The sequence below is a fragment of the Struthio camelus genome, chromosome 10 (genome assembly GCF_040807025.1).
Source record: "Struthio camelus isolate bStrCam1 chromosome 10, bStrCam1.hap1, whole genome shotgun sequence".
NCBI lineage: Eukaryota > Metazoa > Chordata > Aves > Struthioniformes > Struthionidae > Struthio > Struthio camelus.
In genome coordinates, this window is record NC_090951.1 from 25,334,200 (window position 1) to 25,350,026 (window position 15,827).

Here is a 15,827-nt window from a genome sequence, read left to right on the forward strand (position 1 = left end):
ACACGCGAGCACTGCGGTGGAGCTGCAGGCAAAAGCTGCTGCCTCACAGCGCCTCTCACTCTGCAGCAGGCAAGGGAGAAAGGCAGCTCTGCCTTTCCAGGGAGGGTTTCTTTCCCACAGCCAGCTTACAGCTTGGCCGGAACAGGACTTAAGACTTCCAGCATGGTGGCATAACCTCAGAAAAGTCACACGCTCCCCCTGAAGAAAAAAAAAAAGCGACTTCTTTCTCCCAGGGAAGAGCTACTTGTGTTGGGGGTCTCTATGGCGTGGGATGGCAGTTGCGGGTGGGCTGGGGCTGCAGGGCAGTTTGTGTGTGGAGCTGAGAGTGCCCTGACTGCAACACGGAGAGCAAGGGCAAGGGAAAGGAAAGGTGAAAAGCTGGGCACTTTCCAGGCAGAGTCTCTCAGTTCTCAAGCTTGGCCTGGAGAACGGAGAAGCTTGACTGCTTTCCCAGAAGCAGGGGTAGCTGTCACGGCAGCCCCACAGCAGAAGACACTGCACGATCACTAGAAACCAGGAAATCATTTTAGGCATGAGCCCACTGAATATTTCGAACTTCCTAGGAAGAGCTGCCTAGGCCATGGCATCTTTGGAAACAAACCCCTTGGCCTACCCTTGCGGGTGCCTCCCGTGTCTTTTCCAACTCTCCTTTTCACCCGGCGGGCTTTGCAAAACCATTGCTGTGACTCGGATTCGAACCGAGGTTGCTGCGGCCACAACGCAGAGTACTAACCACTATACGATCACAGCTGCCCATGTGATTGCCTTTCCTCCTCGGGCCATTTGTTCCTCCTGCCTTCTGCCCTCCTGCGGAGCAGCCAGAGCTGTCAGGTGACGGCAGGCTAGCAGGGAGAAGTCAGAAAATGCGAGTCTGTGTCCTTGCAGAGCAGCACCCGAACAGCGCAAGCCCTCATGTGCCTCCCTGGGAGAGGGGAGGCAAACTCACGCTCTAGATTCACCTTTTCAGAAGTCTCAGTTCTTGGGGATGGCAAAGAACTGGACTGAAGGAAGTTACGGGGCATGTCCAGGGGCTGGCGATGAGGAAAGGACAACTCTGCAAAGAGCGGCCCCGCGTAGCCAGCTGGACAGAGGGTGGTGTAGGGGGGAAGGCAGGTGCATAGCACAGGGGATAGGAACTGCTCCGTGCCCAGCCCTGGCTCTTTCTGCTCAAGTGTCCCCTCCACCACGCACCCTGGGGTGCAGTGTGAGCCTGTGGGCGCACCTCCACAAAGAGCGACGGTCCTTTCCCCACTTGCTCTGCTCCTGCTGCTGGGAGAGGTCCTGGCGAGAGGTTGCAGCTGCAGGAGTGCTGCGCTGGGTGGCGGAGGTGGCTCAGCAGAAGGGAGCTGCTCCTCGCCTGAGCTACGTTGCAGCCATGCCCGGCCCTGGCCGCCATGCACCTCGCTGACCCTGCCCTTCCCTGGCTGACCGGGCTCCAGAGCTTGGCCTCAGACCCGTCTCAGCACTTTGGACTTGGCTGGCAACCACTGCTCTGTGCCTGGCCCTCGTTCCTGACACTCAACCAGCTCTCCCTTCTTGCTCGGGTGCTGAGGGCCTGTGCCCTGCCAGGGAGGTCCCTGCCTCACTGGCCTTGCTATGTCCCTCGCAGCCTGCTTGCCTGCCCTCGGAAAGCAGCCTGCTCCCACTGCTGGCTGCCACCTGCAGCAAGAGCGTGCTCACGTTTCGCACTGTGCTGCAAGGACAGCCGGAAGGGGCATCGGTCTCCTGGCGAGAGGCAATCCAGACTTCCCCCAGCCCAACCCATGCACCAGGACAGGAGTGTTGCAGTCTGGTGGGTATAGGTGAGTGGTGCAAGGAGCTGGATTTTGGCTCCGGTTTCTTGGAGAGGTGGGTTTGAAGCCCGTGCTGTCGGGCTTTGTTGTCTCAGGCTGCTGTGATTTGTGCCCAGCTGTGATTTTCTGCTCAGGGACTTTCCAGGTGCAAACCTGTGTCCAGCAGTGACCAGCCTCCCCGCCGACCGCCACCTTGCACTCCCTGGGCCTTCCCGCTGCAGGGTGCCTGCTGCCCAGAGGCTCTGGTTGAGGGCCTCGTTCTCAGAAAGAAGGAGGAATGCCTGCAGAGTTGCCTGGGAAGGCTCGAGCTGCCACGGCAATTTGTCTTCCTGACCGGCTGTGGGGGGCTGTGGTTGGAGGGGTTGGTCCCCTGCAGGGCAGGGCTGGTGCCCACCGGTGGGTGCACAGGCAGGCTGGGCCTCTCCTCCCTGGTGGTCTAGTGGTCAGGATTCGGCACTCTCACTGCCGCGGCCTGGGTTCGATTCCCAGCCAGGGAAAGGCTTAGGGTTAGGGCTAACCCTATTGCCACAGCAAGCGAGGCCTTTCACCTGGGGGGGCAGCGTGGAAGGAAGGGGACCCTATCAGACGCACAGGAGCTCTGAGCAGGCACGAGGAACAGGGCGTTTCCTCTGTTGCAACAACAGCCATCCTGGGCTTGCCTGTGCAGCCAGCTCCAGGGCAGCCCTGTCTTCTGCCAAATCCCCTTGCAGAATACCCTTTCCTTAGGGCTCCTGGGAGGCGCTGGGTGACAGAGAAAAGGTCTCTGGGTCTGCGGGACGTGACTCACCTGCCGCAGGAGCTGCCTTGTCTTTCAGTCCTAAGATCCCTGCACTACCCAGTCCCACAGAGGCAGGAGCAGGCGACTCTGCAGTGAAGCTTTGCTCTGCACATGCCAATGAGAGACCCTTCCCATGCTTCCTGGTGCAGACGGGGCCAGAAGGCCCAGGGAGGAGCTGAAATGGGCTCCTGGGCCCATGGGCAGGGTGTGTGGAGCATTGCTGGTCAGGGCCACTGAGGCCCTCAGGGCCCTGACAGCACCCAGGTGTCGCGTCCTGCTGCTACGCCACAGGGGACTCGCAATAACAACCAGTGCTTAGGCCCTGCTGATAGTCACAGCCTGAGCCAGCCCTTGGTTCTGTTACGTCCTGGACAACTCCGGTCACTTTGAAAGAAGCCCTGGAAACAAGCCCACCTGCCCCCCACACTCAGCCATGGCACAGGTGTTCCTCAGTGCAGCGAGATGTTGGTGCACAAGGGGTGGCGCTTAACGCTCCCAGACCCGATTTTGCATTCGCACGGCCTTTGGCACGGTTTGGAGACGGTCCTGGCGGACTCTTGGACAGTGCCCGGGGGGAAAGGAAGTAGCCGTTGCTGAGAGCACAGCTCACCGAGGCAGCACACAGGTGCAGCAGTTTGAGCCAAAGGAGGCTGTGACCTCTCGCAAGCTCTAACAGGCTCCAGCGAGCTCTGTCAGCCATTCCTGAGCACAGGGCGCTTGGAGCTCTAGTTCCACCTAGAGTCGTGATGAGGGAAGGTCAAGCAGCCGTCCAGCAGGTGCCAGCGAGAGACCTGTACCACAAGCGCTGGGCCCAGTACAAGAAAGACATGGCCATGCCGGAGCGAGTCCAGCAAAAGGCCTCCGAGAGGCTTGAGGGATTGAAGCATCCGTCACACGAGCAGAGGCTGAGAGAGCTGGGATTGTTTAGGCGGGAGACGCAAAGGCCCAGAGGGGCTCTTGTCGGTGTGTCTAAATACACGATGGGGGGAGTAAAGAAGACGGAGCCAGACTCCAGAGCCCAGGCAGACTCCAGACTCCAGAACCCAGAGAGGCTGTGGTATACCTAACCAGCACCAGCCCTTGCTTTGCCGAGGCTCCTCTTTATTCCTTCCTTCCTTTATCCCTTCCTTCCTTCCTTCAGGGCAGAGCTCAGCACAGCCCCTGCGGCCAGCAATGGCAGCGCAGCGTCCCCATCTGGGGCCACCACACTGGTGAGCTCCCCCTCCCCGCCCCCGCCATGGCTCTCGCTGCGCCACGGCGTGGGGTGGGGGCAGCACCCCAAAACAGCCAGCGCAGCTGCCCTTGGCTGAGGTGGGCAAAGCCTGGCAGGGTCTGGGGGAGGGTGTCGCGGGAGGCCTGGCAGCCTCTTGGTGACGCGGGCTGGGGTCACAGTGGGACATGCCGCATCACAGCCACAGCTCCCCTCCCGCCACGGGGCCCCTCCCTGCACTTCCCTGCGAGGCCTGGGCAAGCCCAGCTTTCGGGTGCTGCTCTCGCCACCGCTCTTCTCTGGAGGAGCTGCTTTGCAGCGCAACGAGAGGGCGAAGGCAGGCCACGCAACACTGCTGGAGCCTGCCTGGGGAAGTGCAAAGGAGGAGGAGGAGAAGTTTCCTCCTCCCCCTCCTGCTACAGGGCCTCATTGAGTGTGAGGGGGCGCAAAGATGGAGAACCTGTGGCCAGACGTGTTCCCAACGCTCAGGAATCTCAGCCGCTACGGTAAGGCTTGCAGGAGGTATTTCCTGACTGCTGTAGAGCATATCAGCTAGGAGAAGAGCTATGGAAAGGCTGGGCTCTGTGGGGCAGGGCTGGACAGGGCTAGTGGGTGCCACGAGAGACCAGTCTGCACGTCCCTTGGTGGCCCAGCGGTGAGTTTGGCAGCCGGGACTCCTGCAGGGGAGACACCTGGGGCTGCCCTGAGCCTGGGCGACTCCTGTGGGCACGGCACCGTCCTCTCACTGGCGTGGAAAGCTAGTCCCCGTTTCCCTAGCGGGCGGGTATGCCTTTCAGGCATGCCCACCTGAAAGGACAGGAGCCTCGCTTAGAAGTGGGCAGAGGTGTCCTCGCAGCTCAGCTCTGCAGCTCCCGCCACGTGGAGCGCCTTGCGTGTTTGGAATTGGGGTGGCGGTATGTTTCGTCTCACCTGCACCGGTCACCTCCTTGGTGAGCAGGGTGCTGAATGGTTGTGCGCTTGCTGACTTGGATTTTTCCCTTGCTTTCCAGAGATTGTTACCATTTGGGACAGCGTCTCTGAATACATTCTAGAGCACTTGGCAGAGAACAAGGTGGGTCTTGTGGCTCGGTCCTCCCCTCCTGAAACGCTGACGGTTTGCCTTGTCCTGACACCCCTGTGCCACGGCGTGCCGTTGCTTCCCTCCCCTGAAAAGAGAAAGAGCACCCCCGCAGGACACTGTCCTGGACAAATGTGCCACAGAGCAGCTTCTCTGGCACCGGCGGTAACAACGGAAGTCCCGATAAAGCAGAAGAGAGTGCTGGGCACTTTCTGGGCCTTCTCCCTTCTCCAGTGCCAGCATGGAAAAACCAAAGCCTGGCCCCTGTTCCAGGGTTGGTCCCTGCCGTTGGAAACCCCTCCGACTGTAGGTAGGGGAGGAATGTTGGCTCTGCTGTTGCTTTCCCAAAGAGATTTGGGGGGCGAGCCGAGGAGCAAGAGGAAAGAAAGGTCTGGAGTGTGTGCTTTCCCTAGTGCCCCATCTTGCCCTTTGCATGCTAGGGGTGGGCAGGGCCCAGGGCAGCATCCCCACGCTCGGGCAAGCCCTCGGTCCGTTTTTCGTCTCCAGGCTGCTTATGCTTGTTCCTTCTCTCCCGCTGCTGCTCTCAGGGTGTCAAGGTATTAGGAGTGGGGATATTCTATGTCCTTAAACACTACGAGTGCTCCGTGAACGGTGAGCTTTCGATTGTTCGGAGACCCATGTTCCGTATATCGGAGGTTGTTGCCAAGGAATACCAGGCCAGGTGCGCTCAAGAAGATGTTCCTGGTAAGAAGACACGTTAAAACCTTTGCCTGCCCTTGCGCCGAGCTTGAGGCGCATGCAAACTGCTCTGAAGACACGACTGAATGCCTCCGGCTGGCCTGAGAACAACTTCAGCTTGTTCAAGCTGCAGAGGCCAGCCAGGAGCAACTGCTCAGAAAGGCTCCCTGGGTGTCCTTTCCTGGTAATATGCCTTCAGCCGGTGCGTGGGAGGGATAGGACGCTGGCCCCAAAAGCGGAGACATTTGCTGACTACGAGGCGGTGGGGGTGGGGGTGGGGGTCGGGGTGGGGGTGCGGGGGGGGTAGAAGAACCCTGTGGGCTGCTGTGCCGTCCTTGCACTTTGCTTCTTCCTTGCGTCTACTGACATGGCATAGGCTTAGCCAGAGGGCACTGGCTGCGGGCACAGTCACAATGGCCTGGCACCACGCACTTTCTCATGGGACCTGCACCCGTCTGCCCTACTTGTCCTGCCCTCCGGTAACGTGGTCCTACCAAATGGTTAGTTTCCCTTTTTTATTCCTGCACTGGCAAAATCACTGCTGCCCCCTGAGCACCTCAGTTTGCAGGCTGCTCTGACTCTTCCCGGAAGGGACTCCATAAACCGCTCCTAGGCGCTGTAGCAGAGGATTCAAGAGCCTGCTCTGAGGCAGCGCTGTCTTGCCAGAAAGTGTTGTCGCCTTGTGATTGGAGCCCGCTGCCCTGCTGCAGAGGTGACTTTGTTCCTCCTTTGCTGCTGTCTAGGTGACGTAAGAATCGTCCCTCTGAGGTACGAGGATCTATCCGTGTGTGCCCACATGCCTTTTACAACGGTGCAGTGCTGCATACAGGAGACCGTGATGGCGTTCTTTCGGGCCATCTCAAAAAGACAGGCCGTGGACTTTGTCTTCAAGGCCATTGGCATTCTCTCCGTACGAGACCAGGAAGTGACCATGAGATTTTACGATGACTTCCTCCTCACCGTGGATGGCACTGGAAAGCTGCTAGCAGCTCTGCTCGGGGTAAGTCGAGCACTTCCCCGTGCTACGCCTACTTCTTCTGGACACCTGTCAAAGGACGACTGAACTGATCTCTGTTGGCCTGCCAGGACCTTCCCGGCCAGCGGGGCAGCCACGGTCTCCAGCCACGCCAACTCTCTCTAGCGTCCGTCTCTCGTACGCAGTGGTCTGGGCGACAGAGGCGAACGTAGGACGAGCTGCCCCGCGTTAGGCCAAGGCTCTGGCTGGCCCAGCATCCCACTCTCTGTGCTAGAAATGATAATGGCGAGGCTTTTACGGGCTCAAAAGTAGGCAGTTTCTGGGGAAAGAGTCTACGACGCAGGCAGGTATCTGTGGCGCTTCCCCTCGCAGAAAGCCATGGTTGAGTGCTGGGCCGTCTGCACTGACCAGCCCTTCCCAGTGTCCCTGGCGTCCCACTGCCATGAACGGCTCTTTTCTGCCCCAGGCCTGCATTCACGCTCTGCTTGGGATGGTCACCCTGTCCCAGCCTGTCTCCTCATCCCAGCCCAATGCCCTTCCCCAGCTCTCTCGTGTGGCACTCCCGGTTCTTACCCACTGGGCAAAGGCAAAGCAAGGGCTGGGTCTCTCTCGCTCCTCTTCCATGCTATGGATGCAACCACCCAAATCCTTGGAGAGCCTGTGAGGCTAACACCAGGTCCGAGCCAGGTGTTCTCTTTCCAGGAAGGCTCATAGCAAGCCAACCAGCAAAACCCGGCCCGCAGAGACCCTGGCTAATCGAATGCCTTCTCCTGTGCCTGACTTCTCCACTAACAGAGAAGGCGCGTCCTCGTTGACTGTCTTGACTCTTGCCCTTGCGAAACACCTGGCAGTGAGGTCCCTCAGTCTCAGCTCTGAGCTGTGCATCTTCTGCTTTCCTAGTTGAGGGCTAGCATTTGGAGAGGAAACTTTGTTTCAGGGTGTCCCGGTGGCAGCATCTGCCCTGAGCACAAGAAAGATTTGCTGCCTTTAGGAGCAAGGCAGTCATGTCGCCGGAACGCTCTCACGTACCTCTGTCTCTGTTTCAGGCCCCAGGGACGAGACCCCTGGTGGTTTCAGGAAGAGGAAGTGTGGCTTTTCGCATGGGTCCCGGCAGTGTCTTCGTGTTGCCACAGTACGTTTGTGGAGTAGGTCTCAGCTCCTGCTTGGTGAATAGGAGGAGGGGAGGCGAGATGGTCTCCAGGGGCAGCAAGGAGGCCTGGAGTACACTTTCTCCGCGTCAGGATAGGGAAGCCCTGGCCCAGACTGGTGGGGCCTCTCGTGTGCGCACACGCCGCGGAGGTCTGGCCTGTGCCTCTCCGGTTCCTCAGAATGAGAGTTCTCAAGGATGTTGCGTACTCTGCTTTGGAAAGCTATGGCCTTGGCAGGCCTTCTCAAAGCTCTCTGGCAACGGACTGTGAATGCGAGCGGCAAAGGGAGCGTGGTGCCTTTTCTGCAGCCTGGCGTCTTCTCCTTTCCAGATTTGATTTGACGCTTCCGGCTGAAAAACAAGAGGCGGAATCTCCCTCCCAGGGATCCCTGAAGTGCACTGAAGAAGAAGGGCAGATGGACAGAACAGGTCATGTCACAGCTGACTTGTGAGAGAGAAGGGAGTGTGCATGCGTGCGTGTGTTCATGCGTGTGTTCCCTTTGTCCTCAGCAGTAGGTGGTTGGAGCCCTGGTCAAGATGCGGTGCCTGGGAGAGTAGACTGCCTCTTTGTGCCTCTATTTACCCCTCGCAGCAAATCTCAAGTGACTCTGGATGGCAGGAGGTCTCAGGGTGGCCCAACAGCAACAAATGCAGCTGGTGCCGCTGAAGGGCAGTTTTGCCCCGGGGCGCTGTGCCCTGGTGGATAGCGCAAGCTCCTCTTTCACTTTAGCACTTTAGGACGTTTGGCGGCGAGGTGTCTATGCTGGAGGGGAAGGGAGGGGGGGTCTACCTCTCTGACGGATCCCGGGCACGTGAATGTGGGGAGAAAGATTGCCTGGAGATGACTGTCAACAGGCTGCTAGCGTGTGCCAAGGACGTCCTAGGGAGCAAGACCTCTTGGAGAGCGTGGCTCCAAGGGGATCAGCCTGTTTGATCCGATGCTGGAGCACATCTGCCTGTCCCAAGTGCTCACAAAGACGCTTGCTGAAGAGCCTTCTCCTTTCCTACTTCCAGGGAGTGCTCCCGTTGCGTGCCTCCTCTCTCAAGAAAGGCCTGTGCCACCCGCGTTATCTGGCGCCGGCCGTAAAAAGCAGAAGGGGCGGAAGAGCAAAGGAAGCAAGTCGTCGGCCAGGTGAGGCTCTTGGAGAAAAGGGCTGAGGGTGCCCTTGTGCTCTTGGAGTTCTTCGAAGGGGTTGCTTCTTCCGTACACTCTGTCAGTGTGACATCTGAAGGGCGGCCAACAAGTCTTTGCATGACTTGGTCTTCCTAGATTGACGGCAAGCCTGTCGCAGGTTTCTGCGAGCCTCTGGTGTCAAGCTTCTCTCTGGTGCCTTTCTTGTTTCCAGGACGGAGACTGAGATGTCGCCTGTGAGACCAGCCTCTTCCTCCAGAGGGTCTCGGAAGGCCGCCAAAGGCCGGGAGGCAAAGGACAGAGCGCGTAACAAGCAGACTGAGGGAAAAGGTAATGTCACAGCTGACTGGTGAGAGAGGTGTGTTTGTTTTCCTTTTGGCCTCCGCAGCACGGGGCTGGAGCCAAGCTGAAAAGGCGATGCCTGGCGGAGTAGGCTGCTTCTCTTGTGCCTCTGTTTACTCATCACGGCAGATCTCAGGGGACTCCTCCTGGAAGGGGCTCTCCGGGCAGTCCTGCAGCACCAACTGCAGCAGCTGCCACTGCTGAGGGGCACTTGGCCCTGGGACTCCATGCCCTGGTGTGTCTTGCAAGCTGCTCCTTAGTTGCAGGAGTCTGTCTGTGCAGCAGCATTTAGGAATTTAGGAAGATCCCTCCGCGCTCTGCGCGGGATCAAAATCCTGCCTTGAGCTGCCAGTGGCGGAGGGGGTCTACCTTTCCCAGGGAAGCAGCGCGCTGGAAAGTGGGGAGGAAGACCACGTGGAGATGAGTGGCGACAGGCTGCGAAGCTGTGCCAAAACGTGGCTTCCTTGTGGAGGCTGGTAATTGCAGGCCTTGTGCTGTGCATCTCCCTAAGCATGTCTTTGGGCTGGATGTGCCAGAAGAGCACGTCTGTGCATGTGAGCGCCTTATAGATGTGCAGGAATCTGTTCCCCTTCTCGTGTGGAACTATGCCCTCCAGCCCGCAGCCGCCCCAAAGGAGAGGGTACCATGAGGTCACCAGCACCTCCCAGCCAAGCCCCGCTTTTTAAGCCTATGGGCTAGAGAAAGCAGGAGAACAGCCACAGTACTCCAGGGCAGACGGGTGCCCTGCAGAAGTGAAGAGCTGGACAGGATTCTGTGTCAGCAAGGGCCTAAGACCTGCTCGGGAGCAGAGCTCCGAGGCAATCGGGCTCTTTGATCCAAAGCTGGAGCACAGCTGCCTGTCCTTCTTGTTCAAACGCTCACAGAGATGCTTGCTGAAGAGTCTCCGCCCTTCCTACTTCCAGGGAGTCCTCCTGCTGAGCGCCTCCTTTCTCGAGAAAGGCTTTCTCCGCCCACGCTATCTGGGGCCAGCTCAAAGGGAGGGAAAGAATGGAAAACCCGGGCAAACAAGCCAGCTGCCAGGTGAGGCTCTTGGAGCAAAGCATGCCGGTGACCGTGTGCTTTTGGCATTCTGGGAAGGAGTTGTTTCCGTCGCACACGCCGTCGGTATGAACTCTGAAAGGTTGTCAACTCGTGTCACAACGACCGATGTCGATGCAAGAGGTGTTGCAGCAGCTGAGAAGTTGCAGCAAAGCTGTTCTGCTTTGCTAGACATTTCAAGGGACCTCATTTGGTTGCAGCGTAGATGAGAGCACTTCCCAGAGGAACGTGAAAGTCAGACCATCCTCCCCCACCAACAGAGAGCGGTGTCCGTTTTCCTTGGTTTTTAGGTTGGATTCAATTCACTAGAAGCCTCCCCTTTTCCCATTTCACCCCAAAACAGAGTCTTTCTGACCACCTCACGGCCTTTAGTGCCCCTAGCAGGAGGCGGCTAGCGGGCTCTGCAGGCTCCGGGCGTGGCAAATGGCACTGGTTTTCTCCTCGTGCCATCCAGAGAGGGCCCACACCTGGGCATCCAGAGCTTTCCTTAGGGCCTGTAGGGCCCTCACTCTTGATGGGATCACAAGGGCTCAAATACACCAAATGCTCCAGCAGCACCGTCTTGTGCTGCAGAGGCTGGCACGCCGCTGCTTGTGAGCACAAGATGGAGAACGGTCTCATCCGGGACTCCGATAACCTCACCCGGCTTGTGTGTTTTCAGCCTGCTGCAAACAGTTTGGGAGAGCTCCTCTCAGGTGGACGAGGACAGCAAGCAGCAAGAACCTCGTCAAGCCAGACCTCGGACTGCAATTCCTGTTTGCAGGCAGCCAAACAGGGCAGAACAGGTAAGCCGAGGAGCGGAGCCGTGGAGGTCTCCAAGTCCGAGTGGTACTGCTGCCCCCCAAAGAGCAGGCCAGGTGGCCATGGTCTTTCAAGCTTGCCTGCCCATGCCTGGCAGGGAGAAGCTGCTGCAAAAAGCCAAAGGGGAGGAGCAGCAATGTGCTGTGGTGGGGGCATGGCTGGGTCGCCCCCTCCCTTGAACTTGCAGGGAAGAAGGCCAACCACAGGCGGGGCTGTGCTTGCAAGAGTGTAGCCAGCCGAGTGAAGGACGCCACGAGTCCTCTCTCTTCAGCCCTTGGGAGACCTCACCTGGAGCCAGCCCTAGGTCCAGGGTGGGGCTCGACCATGCAAGAGAGGCTCTGGAATGCTGGAGCAAATCCAGCGGAGGCTCCCAAGCTGGCCAGCGGGCTGGAGAACCTGGTGTCCAAGGGAGAGGTGGAGAGGACTGTGTTTGTTCAGCCCATAGAAGAGAAGGCTCAAGGGTCCATCGCCTTGCTGTCTGCAGCTACCCGGGGGAAAGGCTAGAGGTAACTTAGCCAGCTCTTCTCAGAGGCGCACAGTGACAGGGTGAGAGGCACAAGACGTAGAGTTGCAAAAAGGCAGATTCTGGCTAGCTGTTGGGAGGCGCGTTTCCACCATGAGGGTGGTCAAAGTTTGGAACAGGGCCCAGAGAGGCTGTGGGACTTCTACCCTTGGAGTTATTCAACCCTCAGGTGGACACAGCCCGGGCAGCCTGCTCTAACTGGCCCCGCTTGGAGCGGGGCCTTGGACGAGAGTTCTCCAGAGGTCCCCTCCAACCGACCCCGTTCAGTGGTTCCGTGCTGGGGTCTGACTGGTGGAACCCCACGGGAGCGTTTGATTTCACGGTTGCAGCGCTGAAAAACGGTCATTCCTTGCCCTCATTCACCCTGTCACGAGCGATGTCAGCAAGAGAGAATGGAGCCAGCAAGCAACGGTGGTGAATCCCGGCCAGGGTCCCTGCCTGCGGCAGTGCTTGGCATGGGGGTTTCTGAGGCCAGAGCAGAGCAAGTGTGCGGGAGGACGCACAGGCCCCGCAGTTGCTGGCTTCTCCAGGGCTGAGAGGTGAGAGCGCCTGAGGGAGGTCAGAAGCAGCCTCAAATTTGTCCTCTGGCCCCAATGCAGGCTTGGCGGCATCAGGAAACGCTGCCCGAGGTTCAGCCACACTCACCAGTGCCGTGGCTTGGGAAAGAGGAGAGCGCTGCTGCCTTCCTGCCCCGAGCTGAGGAGAAGAAGAGGAAGCCAGAGAGGCTGCCGCGGCTGCGCAAAGAGTAAGTGCGCGCCAGGCCCAGCCCCGGCCTGGAAAACTGGAGTGGCAGCACCTGTCCGAGGTGTGAGGAAGCCCATCTTGGGAGCCATGGGGCTGGGTATGGCGTCCCCTGATTTCTCCTGGCATGGCAATGACCTGGGCTGGACCCTGGTGCCAGGCAGCCCCAAGCTGCATTGCCACTTGAAGGCTGTGGGTACCACCAGCGGGAGCGTGCGTGCAGGGGCTGGTCGAGGGGAGAGGCAGGAGGGCCTCAGCCAGAAGGGGAGAGGGAACTTTCCCTGCTCTTGCAGGCAGCTTTCTGTACGAGCAAGCCACACCCTGCAACTCTTGGAGACTTACCAAGTGCGTCGGGAAGAGTGGAAGCAGAGGGTAGAGCTGAATCGGCAGCGGAATTCCCAAGAGAAGCACTTCCTCTGGTAAATTTCTCCAGCTGGGGGTGCTGTTTCCCCTTCCCCTGCACTGGCCTTCCCTCCACACCCAGGAGCACCCAAGGGGAGGGGAGGGGAAGGGGGTCCGGTCTTTCCCTGGCACCCCTCGTGGGAGAGCAACAGGCTTTGCAGGCTGTGGCCTGGGAGCAGGCACCCTTCCAGCCCAGGGGCAGGGGTTGGGCACTCAGCGGTGGGCTTTCCCTGTGGGACCAGAAAGTTGTGGCTGCCGACGATGAAAGGATTCCTCCAGCGTTTTGGCTCTCCCTTTTCAAACCGCACGCTCCATCCTTGTCTCCCCAAGGCTCCACACCCGGACACCTTGCCCTGTGGGGATCGAGGCCGGCTTGGTGCAAAGTCCCATCCCCGCCTGACTCCTCCGCAGGCTGATTACCGGCACGTGGCACCTTGTCATGTCCTTGCCTTGGACACTAGGGCCCCTGTCCCGTTCCAGAAAGCATAGAGATGCCAGCAGAAGCAGACCCCAGAAGAACCGCCCTGCCCTAGGCCTGCAGCGTTTCCGTGCCCTTCTCCCTGTGCCTAAAACCAAACGGTTCCTTTTTAATGCCCTAGCACTGGGCAGCAGATGGCTCTGCGGGATCAAAGGGAGAGATACCAGGACTTGCTGGCTGCGCAGAAGACGTGTGAACATTGCTGGAAAGTCTGGAAGCGTGGTCCTGAGCCATCTTGCTAGCTGCGGAAGCCTGCCTGGGCCTGAAGAGCGACCAGTCCCAAGGCACTGCAGCTCCAGGGCCAAGTGGAGGCCTGTCAGCGTGGGAGCTCCCTCGGCTGCTGTCAGCGTTGTCTCCATTGCGGCCATGGAGCTCTTAGCAAAGGGGATGTTGAAATCCACCTACAAGGGCCAAAGGAAAAAAAAAAGTGGCGTGTACTTGTTCACGGCTGGAGTAACCAGCCTGTGCCTCACAAAGGACAGTGCTGCAGGACAGATGAACAGAAGAGCTGTTAAACCCCCCATGTGCTCCTCCACAGTTTTTGTAGCGCCGTAACAGAATAACGCCCGTACACAGACCGCAGCATAGAGACACGCGTGCCACAGAGCGGGTGTGCAAGCAAACCACTGCCTCACTCATTCTAAGGACAGCGCGCGCGCACACACACGCGCCCCTTTCTTCCTTCATTACCCTCCCTAGGACACGCTCAGAGCTCACACCTCTCACTCCCCAAGACCCTCACGCACAGCCAGGACTGCACCGCCAGAGTGCACATGCACCAGCCCAACACATCCCTGACACTGCACACGCATCCGCACACATGCTCACGCTCTCCACACGCACAGAGACACTGCACAGCGGACACACCCCTCACACAGCATGGTGGCCAGGACACACGTACACCTGATGGGCCCACAGCCCCAGGGGTGCTATAGGAGCTGGAGCCCTTCTCCGGATTGTATGGGGAAAGGCTGAGGGCAGAGGAGGAGCTGCTGTGGGGTAGAGCGGTGCGGCAACCTGGGAGTGCAGATGCCTGGCTTTTCTCTGCAGCTGCAGTGCTCTCCAGCCAGGCAAACCTGGGATGGGCCATGTTTGTCCCTGGGCCTCCGTCGGCCCTTGGCTGCTCCTTGTGGCGGCCCCCCCAGGGCTGTGCTCATGTCCTGGTGGGCGCACGGTGTCCCCACCACCCACCTCCTGCCTGCTGCCTGGAGGTGGACGTGCCTCATTTAGACCTTCCTCCTCTCTTGCCGCATGGCTGCGGTTGGTTTTTTTAGCGCTTTCTTGAATTAGGTTTTCAAAGCAGCACCTAGTAGCTTCTTGTAAACTACAGGCAGCTCACAGCTGCTTGACTGCCCTGTCAGCCTTTTTCAAATCCTGGGCTCCTTGAAGCCTGTCCATGCGCCTCCTCTGACCCGGGAACACAGCATCTCCCTGCCCTTCATCAAACACAGGAAGGGGCTTTGTGGATCCTCCCAGAGGAGCGGGTGATGGCCGTGTCCTTTCGGTCTGTTGCTGGGAGAAGCCTCTTCTTCGGTCGTCTTCCTTGTCCCAGTAACGCCTGATGCTCCAAACACTGCACTCTCCCTGCAAGTGCTGCCTCTTACTAAGCACCTGCTTCACTGGCAGACATTCGGCGTAGTAAAGAGGCAAAGGCTTTGGACCGCCTTGCTGCTGCAGGGACCAACAAATTGCCAAGGAGGTCCAGAAGCTGAGTACTCAGCCAGTACTGTTTTGCCCTGCCTGTGCGCTTAGTTGGCAGCTTTCCCTGGCCATGCAACTCATGAAGTGGTGCTGACCCTGATTTCCAGAAAAGTGCTTGTCAGTTTAAAAGAGAAGAACTGGTTTTCAGTGGGGAGTTGGAAGGGCGACGTTCTGCTGCTTTGGGGGACTGCCCGCTGGCTTTTCTGGTGCGGTGACCCTTCTGTCTCGTCTCGCTCTGAGAGCTCCGCGAGGTCCCTCTTGACCCTCCCTGTGTGGAATAGCTACAAGATGCTGCTGCAGAGACTACTGGACTCTGACAGCCAGGCAGGGGTTAGGCCAGAGCCCAGATGCCCTCGGGAGCAGAGCGCAAAGCCAGAAGCCCGTTGGCTCCCCCACGAGATGTGGTTTGGGACCAGTGTTCCCTGCTGCTGCTCTCCGTGTCCTTCTTGGCTGCCTTAGCCCCTCTCCAGCCTCCACTCCCATTGGCCCAGCATGGCTTTGGCTGCTCTGGGTCTGCCCTTACTCACGGTCCCTGTGGCAGTCGGGTGTCCTTCTTCTGCCTCCCCTCGCCCCCTCCCCCGGCTGCCTTCACTACAGGGGCTTTCTGATGCACTCAATGGCCTCACAGGGCTGCCACAGCAGCGACCGCACTGTCCCAGCCCTGGGTCGCCTGTGGCCTCCCTTTTCCTGCCTCTAGCCAGCTAAACCCTGCCGAGGGGCACTTTGCCCTGGCACTCCGTGCCCTGGTGAATGTTGCAAGCCTGGCACGCAATGGCTGCTCCTTGCTGGACGAGACAAAGAGGAAAGCACTTGAGGTGCCCGGTTAATGCTGAAGAGCCATGGTGATCGCAGGCAACAATGGTTGCTCGTGGGCTCCAGTCCGCCTCTCCAAGCGTGCTCCAGTGGCGCAATGGGCCAGCGCGCAGTACTTATACAGCAGTGCTAAGCGGAGGGATGCTGAGGGTGA

The 15,827-nt window shown here is 59.1% G+C and overlaps 1 non-coding gene across 1 annotated transcript; it reads right to left on the reverse strand.

Annotated features, from left to right (window-relative positions):
• Positions 1–678: 678 nt before the first annotated feature.
• TRNAH-GUG (transfer RNA histidin (anticodon GUG)) lies at positions 679–750 on the reverse strand. The gene has a single exon. It is a non-coding gene; the product is annotated as a tRNA-His (tRNA).
• Between the last annotated feature and the right edge of the window lie 15,077 nt (positions 751–15,827).